Source organism: Liolophura sinensis, chromosome 6 (assembly GCF_032854445.1).
Source record: "Liolophura sinensis isolate JHLJ2023 chromosome 6, CUHK_Ljap_v2, whole genome shotgun sequence".
Classification (NCBI taxonomy): Eukaryota; Metazoa; Mollusca; class Polyplacophora; order Chitonida; family Chitonidae; genus Liolophura; species Liolophura sinensis.
In genome coordinates, this window is record NC_088300.1 from 12,952,952 (window position 1) to 12,969,580 (window position 16,629).

The following is a 16,629-nucleotide window of genomic DNA, read 5'->3' on the forward strand; positions in this document are numbered from 1 at the left end:
ATGACTGCGAGGTCTACGTTTATGGTATTTGAATAAATTTGTTACGACGGAGTCATGTTGTTGGCTGGACGGAACTAACTGTCATTAATCTCTATGTTCCAAGTGTTAAGTCTGTAGGTGGAGTTTTAGTTGAGATTTATCCTAATACATTTTAATACAGTGACTGGTCCAGTTAAATAGCTAACCGTCAACCAAGTTCTTTCAGGCTGGGCAGGTTGGATAGTAATCAAATATCCCCTTGGCCGCCAGGTATGTTTTATTTAGTGGTAACCTCCTAGATATGATGCTCTCTGGGAAATAGACTAAACTTGTGAACGACGATGTCAGTTCCTTAGACTTCATGCATAGTCGAATATTTGTTAGTGCGAAAATAGGAAATCATGAACAATGACGAAATCTTCCCTTCTTCGATCGTAGCGTTGAACCTTTAGCTCTCAGGTTGAATTTGCATAAAATTGAGATGAAAGATAGCATGTTATCTTGTGGAAAGAAATTCAGACTTTTAGGCAAAGTGTAGGAAACAACACCAATGCAGAGTATCCTGGAGAAATGGCTTAGTCCATGGTATGTGTATGTCGCAATTTGAATTCACCAGTCAACAATGCTCTTTTGTAAATTACTGTTAACTTGCGAACTTGTTGACGTTTCATTAATTTCATTACAATCAATTCTCTGTAAATTTCAGCGATGTGTTATAAACATGAATATACAACCTAAATCTGGAATCATATCAGAAAACCTTGTGAGTCAGGACCGATTGGGGCTGCTGGGGCGTATGGTGAAAACTCCTTTAAGGCTTAAAGATTTCAAAGCTTCAGACCGAATACACGACAGAAATATGAAGGTTAGTTAACTCCTTAACCTCCTGGATCTAATGAACCGAATACTGTTGATTACTGTATTATGCTCTCTGTAAATGAGTCGTGCGGGTCGTGTGAATAGAAAGTAAACTACACAAAGATAGATTTACCCACTTTTAAAGTTCTTGCTCTAAATATATAGAGTGTTCTTTAGGTTGTACTTTATATAAACGGTGTCTTATGCTTGTGCTATAAATTATCATTCCGACGCATCGTTGGGTATCATTTTTATGCAATTTGTGCCTATATATTCCTGAAAAGTAACGGGCAATACTATAGCCTTTGAGGAGAACAGTTAAATTGGGTGTAAGGATTTACCTTCACGAAGCAATGCCGCAAGCAGATACCATATACACATATCCCATCGCCCAAAGTAGCTGTTTTGTGGTTTGCCGTACTCAGGATGGTAGTTTTCCACAATAGATAATACAAGTCCAATCACAATAATGCTGGCAACAAGCAATAATAAAGTGGTCCAATGAAAAGGGCGAAAAATTTTAGCCCAGACATCGTAAATAGAAAGTGATTTTTTCAATATCATCGCAGAACGGTCGTGAAAGAAAGGATATGTAAAATCCATGACGTCTTCTCTTTCCTTCTGGATGGATATGGCTCCAATCATTACATCCGCTTCCTGAAAAAATGAATTAAGATGGTGATTTCGTTTGTAAAATATAAATGTATATTTTTCACTGACCAAACGTTTCAGCAAGTCAACACCTTCGAAAATGAGTTAAGATAGAATGTTTATAAGACAATTCTGCTGACGATTATATAAATCAGCGCCCAGTTCAATAAAAAAGTTAACTTATTAGTCGTTATAAAGAGTAGCAGCCACCGGGTCTACTTTGGTTTAAGGAGCGATTATTTCCGTTGTTCTCACCCGTTATAAAATCTATTAAGTCATTACCTTTCTCACTAACTGTCCAATCATTCCTGTCCAAGACCCATCTTTAAGAGCTCCCCATTGCTGATCAGGCGGTTCCTCTACCGTATAGCTACAAACAATGATTAAAACACAACATTTCTAGTTGTAATGAAAGGGTTCTTAAAAAATAACATGGTGATACACTATTTCTATTTTATGTAAAGAATGTAAATATATCTTGGTTTCTGTTGGCATCAGTCAAGAATGGCCAGTACTACGTCTTATTTACTGTGCAGTTTGTCCATTAAAAGTCATGACAGGGCCAGTTGGCTAAGTTATCTTTAACTACCATGGCCACACATGTGTTTAACGTGGTAATTACAATCAACTTAGCCTACAGTCGCTCTGTGCAAGAGGCCTCGGGAATGAGCCTTTGGCATAAATCCGTTATTTGTTAATCATATTGTTGTGTGACGTACACATCCTACGCATAAGCCAGGATTCTGTGGTTACAAGTCCTGAAGGCTTGCGCCCTTTACGTTGTTTTCGTGTAAACGATGATTTAATGTGATTACAACCCACTGAGTAGTTACAGACCAATGACATCTAACAAACCGCGTTTAACATCGCTGTATTCTTTACACCATTGTTTCAGGAGGCGTGTGCTAATTGCTGATTTTCAAGCACTTACATGAAGAGTTGAATAAAACCCTAACTACGGTAACTAACAAGATTCCGGATTTCATCGGTAATATTTGCAGAGTTTGTGGTTACCTAAAATTCAGTCTTGAAGCGAGTTCTCCCAGTAAATCCATGCATAGGCCCGTGTATGTCACAGTCCCGTTTTCTATTGTCTTTACGGTGAACGGTTTCCACTGCAAATATAAAACACGGCTGTCTCGTGACATTAAATAGTACAGCGTTAATTTGCACAACATCCTATCGTCTAAATGCATGCCGAATCATTTAATATTGCTTGATTGGGGATTAACACAAACAGACCTTTTCAAATGGGTATTTGCTTTCGCTCTTTAAAGCACAGCTACAATTAAGGAAACAAATAGCATTATACTCTGACCGGTTTCCTCCCACCATAAAGCTGAACGACGTCTTATAAGTGACATTTCTTTAGTACAGCATAAAACACAAATTAAAAAATATAAACATAAAAAATTAACAAACAGCCTTATGCCATAGGCCATGACGTGATTCAATTTTTCTGTACGTAAACAAGTGAATATAGCAAGCCAAAATTTATTGTGAGCTCAATAATAATAAAAAAGCCCATCTCCCAACTAGTAATTCTGACGGGTACACCACCTCTTAAAATAAAACCAAATTTGTTTGTTTTTGCTCACGTCCGTATAGTATAGCATTCGCGGAACGCTAGCTTGATATGGTTCCAATAATGCTGTAAAAACTAATCTATACTTGACATTAGATTTGTTCAGTCATATTTATCAGATGATTAAAAATGCTTTTATACCGTGCACATGGCTCACATAAAATACTGTGAGATAATGTGCTTTCTAAAACGGTGATGTACATCAGCGGAAAAATAATCCAGAGTAATGTCTAACCCAAAGATATACGATATAGCTTACCACTTTCGTCGTCACCTTGACATTTACTTGATTTAGCAAGTAGAGGGATGAGGGAAACACGTGGTCGTAACGGTACATATTGAATGCGTGGTCCCAGCCTAACGTCCTCCTCAGTTCCACGTGGTCGTTGCTCTTCACGATGCTGGTGACACAATACGTTATGTTCTCGGTTGGATCTGACTGGGAGAAAAAAAATCACATTTTGCTGAACATCCACTTCACTGAAGATACTCACCTGAACTTTGTTATTGCAAAGGCAACCTGGATAGCTGAAAAATGCGTACTTATGGACAGATGAAAATGTGTTACAGATGCATGAAAGTTTTATCTTGACAAATAATTGAATATGTGCACTCACAGATATTTGAAAATGCGTACTTATGGAGAGGTGAAACTGTGTACTCACAAATAGATGCCTGACAGTTTTGTGCTTTTAATACAGACAGTTGAAAATGCGTAGGCATACTTATAAATGCCTGATCTGTTTTGTACTTACAAACAGTTTGGTTAGTTCAAAGAATGCAATGTTCCTAAAGAATTTTGGTAAAAAGGTCCTGTTGCTATGCTCCTCAATTGTTTGGGTGAATATGAACAACCTCGCTGTCTCACTCAGTCCCTGGAGCTCACTAGATAACTTTTCCATCTGCAATTCGAAAACATCACATTTTCAACATGAATATGATAGGGAATCCAAACGTAAATATTTTCTTAAAACAAATACTTTATTTCCAACGGGGTAAGCAGAGGTTTCTGAAACTGCCAAAGATATTTGTTTAATTATTTCATTTGTGTTTTAGTCAGTACGCAAGAATATTTCACTTACAAGACGGTTACCAGGATTATCGTGAGAGAAAACCCGGCGGTTGGTGGAAGACCTACCCAGGTACGACCCGAGAGGAAAGCAACATAAGCTGACTTAGTGAGGTCACGGATATTTCCACTGATCTAGCATTCCAACCACTAGGCCGCGGAGCACACCCCTCCCCTTCTCCCCCCCCCCCTCCCCATCGCTAAGGAAACTGACAGCCAAAACCATTGGATTTTATTAGATGATAAATAATTAAACCGTAGCATTAAAAACGGAATTGGAGCTTAATGGTTGAAAGCTGGACGTCTTACAAGAAAAAAGGTCAGCAGGCGAAGAACTGTCTGTTTACTAAAGTCAGTTTAAAATATCGCTTCGATTACAACAAAAAGTGATTGCCTCTGCATGTATTTCTTCACGGTTGAAATCCAACTGGCGGATTTAAAGAGGCTGGATCTCATTGGTTACGTGTGACCATTTGGCAACTGTTACAGTGTGTCCATTGCTCGGGGTTCAAGGCTGTAATGTTTGGCATTACATACATACATGCGCCAGGCTTCTGCAGGAGCTCGGTGAAGTTAGCACTAAATCCCAACACGTCATTGCTGGGTGAAACATCCTTTAGGGCTGGTGCTTTACATACCAACACATCATTGGTGGGTTAAGCATCCCCTAGGGCTGGTGCTTTACACCCCAATACGTCCTTGCTGGGTTAAGCATCCCCTAGGGCTGGTGCTTCACATCCCAACACATCTTTGCTGGGTGAAGCAGTCTCTAGGGCTGGTGCTTCACATCCCAACACGTCATTGCTGGATGAAGCATTCTCTAGGGATATTGCTTTTCATCCCAACACGTCATTGCTGGGTGAAGCATTCTCTAGGTCTGGTGCTTCACATCCCAACACGTCATTGCTGGGTTAAGCATCCTCTAGGACTGGTGCTTTACATCCCAACACATCTTTGCTGGGTGAAGCATCTCCTAGGGCTGGTGCCTTACACCCCAACACATCATTGCTGGGTTAAGCATCCTCTAGGGCTGGTGCTTTTATATCCCAACACGTTATTGCTGGGTTAAGCATCCTCTAGAGCTGGTGCTTCACATCTCAACACGTCATTGCTGGGTTAAGCATCCTGTAGGGCTGGTGCTTTACATTCCAACACGTCATTGCTGGATGAAGCATCCTCTATGGCTGGTGCTTCACATCCCAACACGTCATTGCTGGGTTAAGCATCCCCTAGGGCTGGTGCTTCACATCCCAACACGTCATTGCTGGGTGAAGCATCCTCTAGGGCTGGTGCTTTACATCCCAACACGTCATTGCTGGATGAAGCATTCTCTAGGGATATTGCTTTACATCCCAACACATCATTGCTGGGTTAAACATCATCTAGGACTGGTGCTTCACATCCCAACACATCATTGCTGGGTGAAGCATCCTCTAGGGCTGGTGCTTCACATCCCAACACGTCATTGCTGGGTGAAGCATCCTCTAGGGCTGGTGCTTCACATCCCAACACGTCATTGCTGGGTGAAGCATCCTCTAGGGCTGGTGCTTCACATCCCAACACGTCATTGCTGGGTGAAGCATCCCCTAGGGCTGGTGCTTCACATCCCAACACGTCATTGCTGGGTTAAACATCCTCTAGAGCTGGTGCTTTACATCCCAACACGTCATTGCTGGGTTAAGCATCCCCTAGGACTTTTGTTTTGTTTTCATATTTCTGTTTATTGCACACAGTCTTTTGAGAAATTCTATATCCGTAACGTCGATAATACATTGATGTTAACAATGTTTTGTGGACTAATTCTGCTGAAGCTATGGATAAGCATAAGCTGTTAGAGGAAAACCCTGGCTAATGCAAAAGTTCACCATTTGTCAACTATTACACTTTCGTCTCTGTTCCGTCTGTACTCTCCCGTACATCCCATATGCAGTAGTTGTTTGTAGTTCTTTTTTTTATTCCAGTTGCCACCTACTCCCTCCCCCTTATGCACTGCTTGATATTTTGGCTGTCAGGCTATCTGTTTTGACAAAGCTTACCTCCGTGAAAACTGTCGTGATGATCTTCTGACCTGCCAGTATCATGATATCTTTGAAGTTTTGACGGCTGAAGGCAATACAGTCAACCAACTGTTGTTTCAAGGATTTGCCTCCCTGTGGGTTTATTCTGGTCACTGTGAACTGCTGTTTACGTCCCCATATTTCAGTACTGATGATATCTGCGCATAGCTCTGAAACATAATGTTAAGTTGATAGATTACTCGGGTCACAATGTCTTTGATCACCTCATTATATACATGTGTTTTAAAGATGTGTACACTGTACTTTTCACTTATTTTCTACTTTACCTAGTATGTGATCAAATATGGTTAAGCCACGCCGTCTGGTCACACATGGCCGGTTAAGCAACGACGAATTGTCACGCATAACCGGTTATACGGCGCCGTCAGGTTACACATAAATGGTTACACTGCGCCTGCTAGTCACATACAACCAAAATTTTAAGCAGCGAAAGCTGGTCGCAAATAACCGTTTGAGCAGTCATACATTACGAAATAACTTTGAGAATGTTTTTTGTTTTCTATCAGTACGTAATGATGCTTAACATACCGTATTCGTCCGTGTACAAAATGCAGAACCTTTCCCAGCCTAAAGTTTGTGACAGATCTTGGAGAATTTTAGAAAATCCAGTTTCGGCGTGAATGAAGATTTTCCTACATGCTGCTGATGGCGTCTGAGATATGAGGGTTACACCTTTAGAATATTCCTCCAGGGCCGTGGAATTGTTGGAGAAAAGGAGCGAGCACACGGGGTCATTCCATGGCAAGATAAAATGTTTATCATATAAAGGGCCACTGGCTTCACTGGACAAAGCTTCCTGTATATACATCAACTCGGAGCAGCTTCCATTGAGAAGGAAGAGCTGTGGGGTTTTTGCAAATATTTGACGAACTGAAACAATACGATGTACTTCATGCTGATCAAACCGGTGTTATCTGATGGTAATGTGTCACATGGCAATACTCGGTGTAGCAGAAATTAGATCTGCCTAACAATGCAAGCATAATATACACAATCTACAGGCCTCAAGCCATATTTGTTGTTTTTACTTGAAATTAAGCTACTGTTAGCTGTTAACATGACATAACGTAACATAACATGTCATAACGTGAGATAATGTGATGAACACCTTAATTTATTCACACGTATAAAAAAGTTGTGCAATATTTAACAAACGAGACCAATTTACAATTTAATGCCTTATGCACAGGTAGTAAATGCTCATGTCAGAAGCATACAGTGGACACGTGAGTTATTCCTGTATATATACATTTTTCTAAGATAATAATTCTGTGTGTTAGACTGAGTAATTACTTACTTGTTTTGACTAATGCAAATACATCCGTGCCGTCAGGGAATGACATTGGTATTTGATTCCCTATAAATAAAGTCATAATCAGATATTTATTCAAAATGCGTATAAAGTATTTTTTTACTTTAATGTTTATTCACTACACGTAAATATATGTATAATGACATATCTCGTAAAAATTTATCAAAGAACAATGATACTTGCTTGGTCAGGGGCGATAATTAGTAAATAATTGTATTAACAAAAGCAAAGTTACTTAGAAAAAACTCACATAGAAATAGAACACTATAAATATCTAAGTTAACTATTAGTGTGAATAATATTTTAACCTGGATTTGAATAAAGACGTCATATAATTACTTTAAGTTTTGGAGGAAGCCTATCCTGTCCCTTGGGACTGATGATCTGATGAAATGTGTGCATAGATTTGAAGTTAGAAAAGGTACATGGAGATTGAAAGAATAGGATCTGGTTGGGTAATTGTGAACGTCAGATTGTTTTAGGAACGGCTGTGCAAATTTGTGAGGAAGAAAGAGTGTTTGGTGATCGAATTTATGTGTGAGAAGCAAGAATGAGTATGTGCGTATTTGTGCAAGTGGGAGGATTTTGAGGTTCTTAAATATTGGAGCCGCAGGATTAAGTCTTTGAGAGAAAGTGGAGGCGGACGATGCGTTTCTGAAGAATTACTAAGGGATGGAGATGACTCATGTGTGTGTTGCCCCATAAAAATTTGCAGAGAAAAAAGGAAATATCAAAAAGTAGTACAAAATAAGCATTTTTTTGTTGACATTTGCTCGAATATGTTTGATGATGTCAATATTTCTGGATACTTCTTTAATGCGTTACCGCCAAGACAGCCTTGAATTAAAACAAACTCCCAAGAGCTTGTGTTCTAGCAGGCTGGCTATTCTTCCGCGGGTGGCGGGAGTGCCTTATTTTTGGATACATTGATAAGCATGCATTTTGTTTTATTAATATTAAGGGACAAGCAATTAGCTGTCAGTCACATGAATATTATATGCCACTCGGCGCTTGTGCATAAGTGCCGACCCTGGTATCATAAGTAAATGATGTAAAACTCAGAATATCTGATAAAAATAATATAGGACCGAGAATTGAGCCCTGAGTTCCTGGGGAACACCACAATATACCTTTCGTTATTTTGACATATATCATTCAAAGTGAACTGATTGGGATCGCCAAGATGAAGTACTATCATATCGGTATTAAATTGCACGAATAATTATTTATAAATATAACAGCAGTGTTAACATTGCTAAAAGGATCTTGCTTCCATCAATAAACTAAACATCATAGTGATTGGTTCTGACGTTATCTTTTGAGTTCAGATCTAGTAAATTATCTAGTAGATCTAGATGACTTTGTCAGGTGGTTAAGCACAATCGTGCAATCCAAATAGTGATGGTAACCATCAACATCATACTAATGTGATTTGTTAAACTGATCAAGAAACCTGACGTATGAAACACATGATCAACGGGCGGACTAATACCGTCTTCAATTACATGTTCTTCCAAGTTTCCATGTTTGTAAAGCCTTAAACAGTATGTTTTTATAAAGTACAGTCGTTTGAGGGGCGGATGTATATTTCTGTTAAGCTTTTCCATTACTCAGTTTGAGAACAGCATTCGAACTATTCGTGTTTGATTGGCGTTTGTACAATGTAGTTCATTTCGGCACCTTTGCTGCAGTCAGGCATATGCAGATCCAGGTAAGAAAGTTGATGTCGACATCAGCTTCATATACATGTCATCCTTAGTTTATATATTCCTTTGTTACAGATACGAGCGAGTGATAGGCCGTGTTTTGCTGAACCCGATTGGATAACATTGGATAAAGAGATTCGGACGAGTATACAATAAATAAGCCACTGTGAACAGATGTGAACACGAACCAAACTGTACACCGGACGGAATACAAATTTGGCAATGGGGTTGCATAGTTCCGATAACAATTAAGGATTCACTAGATTTCTCATAACTATTTAATACTGGTAAATATGCTTGAATCAATATTTTGGTTTAGGCATTTATATTGGCTTTCAGCCAAATTAATGAAATCATGATTGTGATAGGCAAGGTCCAGAATTTGTTATTGGCATTTGAAGGACAAAAATCACACGTTTTAATGCCGTGGCAATGCGTGTGTATTATAACTGTATGTATTCATAAAGTAGATTGGCGTACACACAAAGGACACACCCTAGTTGAATGAGAATTAATATATGCTTTTATCAACATATGCTAGATCACGCCTCCTTTTTTTTTACAAATATAACCAACAATTACTTCTTTATTTTATTTCAATGAATAATACTTGTTCGAATTCCCAACGCATATGCATGCATGTTTAGTGTCATTGTAAATAGAGTGTACATTCTGGAAATATGTATCGATGTTGTAAACAAGTTTCCGATCGAACCGTCCACAATCTTCTTTACTGTAGTCTATAAATATGAGTGAATGAGTTGTGAAGCTCGCAGTCATTTATTTAAGTCCATTTGAGAGCAACTGTATTTACACATCAGGGAGATTTTGCTGGGCTTGGAAATATCGGCTTTCACGCCATTCGACATTCGTCCTTTGTACTCCATTTTTTGTACAGAAAATGTTTTTAGACACGTTATTCTGGAGGTTGTTTCTCATCTTTACTCTCCGATAGTGATACCCATACAGAAGGTTTTAGTCACAATAGAGAAGTAAATCACAAAAGTAGTAAATCATTCATAAGGTTAATAATCTGTCGCCTTGCTGAACGAGAGTGCTTGGCATTACAGACAATAACATATATGCGAACAACTTTTGTTCTCGGACAACGACCGGCCTACAAACAAGCTTTGCTGCACTAATATTTCTGCATCAATGCACAGAGTAGAGGACATGCAAAGGCTCCACAAATTATTTAACATATGAGCTTAGGGCAGAAAAATGTGGGAATAAAAAGGATTTCCCCATCACATCATCCACAGGTATTACTTTCAAACATATTAATTTCTACCAGTAACGTCCTGTTGGTAGGATATATCAGAAAATATTGCTAACGTAGCAAAAATCCATAATCTCTGATTCATTCCTTCATTGTTTTTGGAATGCAGTTCTGACCATGTCTTCGTCAACACTGTCGATATTTGAACGATATTAAAAATGGGTGTGCCACTGCACATACCAAAGTATTGCTTAGTGTGGAAACCGTAACTGGTTAATTGAAAAACCGAAATATGAAAGACTAAAGCATAGAGAGTAAAACCTAATAGCAGTCCTTTAGACGTCACTGGTCTGGAAGTACTCAGTGCTATATGCTGTGTGGTCACCGTATGTAACACACCACCCCGTGAAAGCAATGCAGCTGAACCATGCCCTACGAAGTCAAATGTTCTTGAGTGTCGTACAGTTACCACAGGGATTATCTGATTTTTTATAACGCTGGACAAAACAACTTTACTGTCAAAAAATTAATCTGTTAATTTTCACAGAAAGTCTGCTGTCTGGTTGATGCTAGAATGTATTTAGTTATTGCAGCAGATTGTTCTGTTAAATGTAACACACACATTAAACACAAAGATTCTATTAGACAAACAGGATATTATGTTATGATATTAACCGGCTTTCTGTTGAACAGTTTTCAATTTTTGGAGTGTACACATAGAGTTAAAGGACACAGGAGTTTCTGGAATAAACCACCGTCCTCCCGTAGATACATGACAAACCTCTTCACTTACATCCGCAGCACAACTTGCGAGAGATAATTTGAGCCTGTGAGCTCGTATAGTTAGAATGCATGCCGACCTAATGGAGTAAAATTAAAACTGACATTGAGATTATAAGCAAAGTGCTTATCTGTTATCCTTGGTATCTCTTAATAATCACAAAAATACACAAAATTTGCGGTCTGCTGAATGAAAGAGAGCAAACTTTTATTGGAAGTGTTGGCGTAAGAAATGGCCATGTCCCATTAAAGTATTGGCGTAAGGAATGGCAATGCCGCCTTGAAGTGTTGGCCAGGGGATAGACATCACATCGAAAATGGTGTAACTGCTGAATAGAAACACCCACGTGGTAAAACGTAATGATATAATACTGTACAAAGGCTCTAATCTAAATTTTACTTCCATTTTCGTTGTTGTTGAACGCCATACTGAAGAATTTTTCACTTATACGATTTCGGTCAGTTTCATGGCTGGAGGAAACAGTAATGCCTGGCGTAAACCACCGACCTCTGGCAAGTTACTGACCAACTTGCCACATGTGATGTACAGATATTTACACCCAATTTGTAGAATACAAGTGGTATTGAACGGTTGCTCAAGCGGTCACTCGATCATCATCCACCACAAGAAGTGAGGGCGTAAGGCATTTTTGTTATTGTTTTTCTTAGTGCAAAACAAATTAAATCGTGCTATCACATGACGTGAGAAGTACATACGTAAGATATAGATAGTTTTCATTATCAGTATGTGGCTGATTATGGCTTACCGCCATTTCGGCAGGATTGCAGCCATATATCTAGTCGAACATATCTCCAAACGAGACTATAAATGGTTTCAAATCGAAAACCACATCAATATGTTCGCACATAATCTACAAAAATGTACACAGTAATGCATAAAATTACATTTTATGATATTGTAATGATTGTTATCTGGAGCACTGCTCAAGACTGAAAAGAATGGATAACACAATCGCCAACAATGCTGTGAAAATAAGTGAATAATGGTGAACAGCGTAATGGATCTTTGCGGCATGCATGTTTACTATGTCTACACATTCAACCAGAATGCCTGTGCCACCGCATCGGCTATCCCATGAAACACCATCGATGGCCTTGTCCCCGACCAAGATAACATTATGCAATAATTGGGAACTCCACGTTTTGAATTGACATGAATATCAAAGCATCTTACAAATCGCAGATCTGTTCCATAACACATGTTATAACAGCATGTGGGGTGTCCATATATCTTGAAACACTCCCTCCTTTGATTTTATCTCAGATGCATCCAGCTATTTAAGCGAAAATCATTGAAGAAGAATTAATTCACTTACCATTTCCGTCAAACTGTTGGATTTCCTGGGAAAAGATGGAGTGATACGAATACGCCAGATTACAAGCTATGAAAATAATATGTGTTGATGACGACATAGTCGTAGCAGATGGCCACCACAATCACGGGGCTATACTATTGTTTCCGAGTTAAATACTAACGGCAATATGGTTGCATCGGAATCGAGCCGAAAGCTCATTGGCTCGGCTATTTTTCGACAAAAACAGAAGCCTTCCTTCGGGTCTTTAATAATACCAACAGACAGGATGTCGTCTTCTGAAATTATTACACGCAAACGGCTCCCGTCGGCATATGCAGCTTCTATGTCAATGTCCACAGTATGACCACAGTGCCTGAAGTGTCCCTCTTTTCGCACGAGTGATGAGCAAAATTGATTTTCTTGCGTCCTTTCCTCGTTTTGAAGGACAAAGCAGCTTCCCTTTCGCTCATATCAATAAAACGTATGAATTTTCGGTGTGTACCGGTGATCCTCTATAAATATCCACTGTATGCTGAACATCTAAAAGTTTATCCTGATGAAAAGAGGCACGATGTTGCCTGAAGAAATTAAAGCCATCGCTGTTCGAGTGAATCTCGCTTAGTATCAGCACTGCTCAGTCGCGCACATTCTAGCGTTTTGTAGTGAAACGAGATATGGTTAAGTCAAACACTTTCTCCATTCAAGTATCCACAGAGTGTGACAGAGCTATTAGGGCGAATCAAATGCGAGGTGGAAAGCGCGATAAGGAGAGTGCAAGGTGGTATTCAGCTGACACAAACATGTAGATCTGTTCATATATCTATTCATATATCTATTCATCCATTGCATTGTAGTTTAACGATACACATTGCGGGAAGGCCAGTGGTTTGCAACGAACGTAAAACTGTTCAAATGAATCATGGTCCACAGCTTTTTGTCACCAAAGTACCGTGTGAGGAGATAGGTGGGAGTCAACATATTTCTGCCTATTGCTGTTAAAACACAAACGTCTTAACAACTCGGCCACGAGCCATTTCATCGACAATGTTATGAATATTATGGAAATCAGTGCTGACCAACTCAGAACAGGAAATTATGGACCGTACACAGTGTACAACACTTTCTAAAGAGTCACATTCAGTAATCTTTCTACGTGGACGCGAAACTCATAGATGGATGATGCGTAATAGCCATTACAAATGTTGCTGGTGAGATCATCTTTTGTTGCACTACCGGGGATTAATCCCGATAGTTTCGCTGATGTTTATTGTAAACTTACATAGTTATTCATGTTCACGCTCTTGCAGTGTGTGAAGGTATGGCGGTAAACTGCAGGCCAAGAGCGATGACGAATTGCTCACAGCCGAGAATCTATACCTTGGAACAGAGAAAAACCGGCATCAGACTGGAATCTAATAAATCTGGAATTTGTATGAATCAGCACGACATGCAAACACCAGTATCATTTCATCGTAATCATTTAATCGTGTCTCCGTTATGTTACTGGAACTTGATAACTAGCCTGTTTAACCAGCGTTGGAGACTTACATGGACAGACAGCAGGTTTACAGGATATCAGCACGGAGTGTGATCTGGCACTCAGAAAAGTAAAACGGGCCACGGTATTTTCCACGGTATGTTCTGTTTGGAATTTTTGTACTTATCTGAATGTTCTTTGGAACATTTCTCTAGAATGTACATTTCGGCAGCCATTTTTATGTTTGGAGACACTCCCACAAAGCCCAGATGAAACAACCGCACATGATAGGGTACCTTCCAAACTCCCCATCTTAAAGCCGCAGATTATAGGCATTTATTTATTTATTTATTTATTTGATTGGTGTTTTATTCCTAACTTTAGATTTATTTTATTTATTTTTTTGATTTGTGTTTTACACCGAACTCAATATTCCCTGTTTTCACTTATACTAGTTGGAGGAAATCGGGCAGAGCACGGTGAAAACCCACGACCATATGCAGGTTGCTGGAAAACCTTATCACGTACGGCCTAAAAGGAAGCTAGGATGAGGTGGACTTTAACTCACAGCGACCTGCACTGATGGAGCTTCTGGGTCATTGCTACGCGCTGGCACGCTATTCACCTCGGCCCACGGAGGCCCCCTATAAGAACAAGCGCCTGGATTCGAATCTACAACGTGATTGAGCAAGAGCTTGGGGACTTTTGATAAAGGTTGCTCAGCCAACAAAATCCCCGAACGTTATGCCGATAACATAACCCCCTCCGAAAGGATGAGAGCAGTGGAATATCATCCACATCTGGGTTTTTTTTCTTTTGTTCTTTTTTTTGTAAACGTCTGTTGACAGGAAACACAAGCCTTATCTTATTAAAAGCAATAAATCTGGTAAGTTCCGGTAAGCTCTAGCATCCGTAATGGGGAACACTGAAGCGGTATTGGGGCAAAGAATATGATTTATGTCCCAGCAGGAAGTTAGACAAGAACAAATACATTAGTGTTGGCGTCTACCTTCTAAACATTTCAGCTATTCATCCAGGAAGATCTATAGCCTTCCAGCTAAAAGCATAAAAGTTTCTTGTATCCTGAACAAAAGCGCAGGACACTTTTAAGTCTCAAAGGGATTCATCAAGTATACGATGGACATTTTCATAGTCAGCTCGTTGTTTTCGACAGACAGCAAATCATAACTTTCATTTCAGCCGGAGACGAGAGTTAGTGCAAGGTGAATTACTTTAAATGATTGTCAGCACACGTTCATACTAGTTTTCTGTGTGGTGATATACCGCGAGCCATGTCAGCATACACATGCTTTTATTAACAACATACAATGTATATACTAATCCGCTACACGAACAATGATTTAATTCATTAGCCTAGAACAATCATTGCGGTGTCTTTCCGTAATGATTGGAAAATGTCGATTGCTTCTCTTTACATGAGTCTGTGCCATAATTTCTGACTTTATATACTTTCTTGGTTCCTTTATCTTTTTGTTTGGAACATTGTTTTGGAACTTGGTTGCGATTACTTGCCTGGAATTTATGGTTATATATGTCAGTTATGGTTGAAGATTGGTGTATACGAATGCCTAGACTCCATGTCACGTATGTTTACTTACTTTCCTTGAGTTCTCACATTTGTTATCCTCTGCATTAACAACATCTGATGCCATGAACAAGTCGATATGTTAAATGACACATCCCATTAACCTTGAGGAAAATTAAACATCAGTGAAAACTAATGTACCTTACCTCAGACTGCTTTTTTATATTGTACTTCATAACATGTTCTTTTCGTTAGCGTGCCAGAGCGGCTCAGAGACACAGCAACCTGGTTACATATTTGACCAGTGCTCCGGGCAGTTTTCTCGGTATAAGTGAAATCTTTTTGTATACGGCGTAAAACACCAATGAATTAAATAAATAAAAATGTTCTTTTCGAATTTTAATTGCTGTGTATGATATAATTCGGATTTTATTTTGTTAATTTTATTTCAGTTTTTCATGTGTGAATTTCTGATGTTTTCTGCAACACGATTGCATGACATAAGCGTAGAAATATTTCTAATATAATGTATAGAACCACAATAGTTCAACGAGTATATTTATCTCGAGGCACGTGAGGGCTTAAAAAGAAATATGCGTAAGGCGGTTGCTTCCGTGTCAGTGTCAATACTTCACTGATGGAATACATATTGTATAAACTATTGTCTAGATTGTTCTGTGACTGCAGATAACATCTGCTAATATGTTCCTCACACTGACATTCTACCCAGTGAACTAGAACATTCCCAGGGCCTGTCACGACAATCAAAACTATTTTATCACTTATTTGTTAACTAAAAGACTGACTAGACCTGTTTAATACGAAATATGAAACCAACAAATAATTACCTTTCACGACATACCAGACTCGTCTGCGCACTTGTTACTGTTCATAATTTTTTAAAGTTTTTAAAGTTAACATTCAGAAAGCAGGTCACAGTATTACTTTCACAAACTTTAAAATCATTTGAATACTAAAGATATGTACTGCAAGGCAACAATTTGAGTTTTTCTTGGTATACGTGCAAAAGTTGATTTGATTAGCGAATACGAA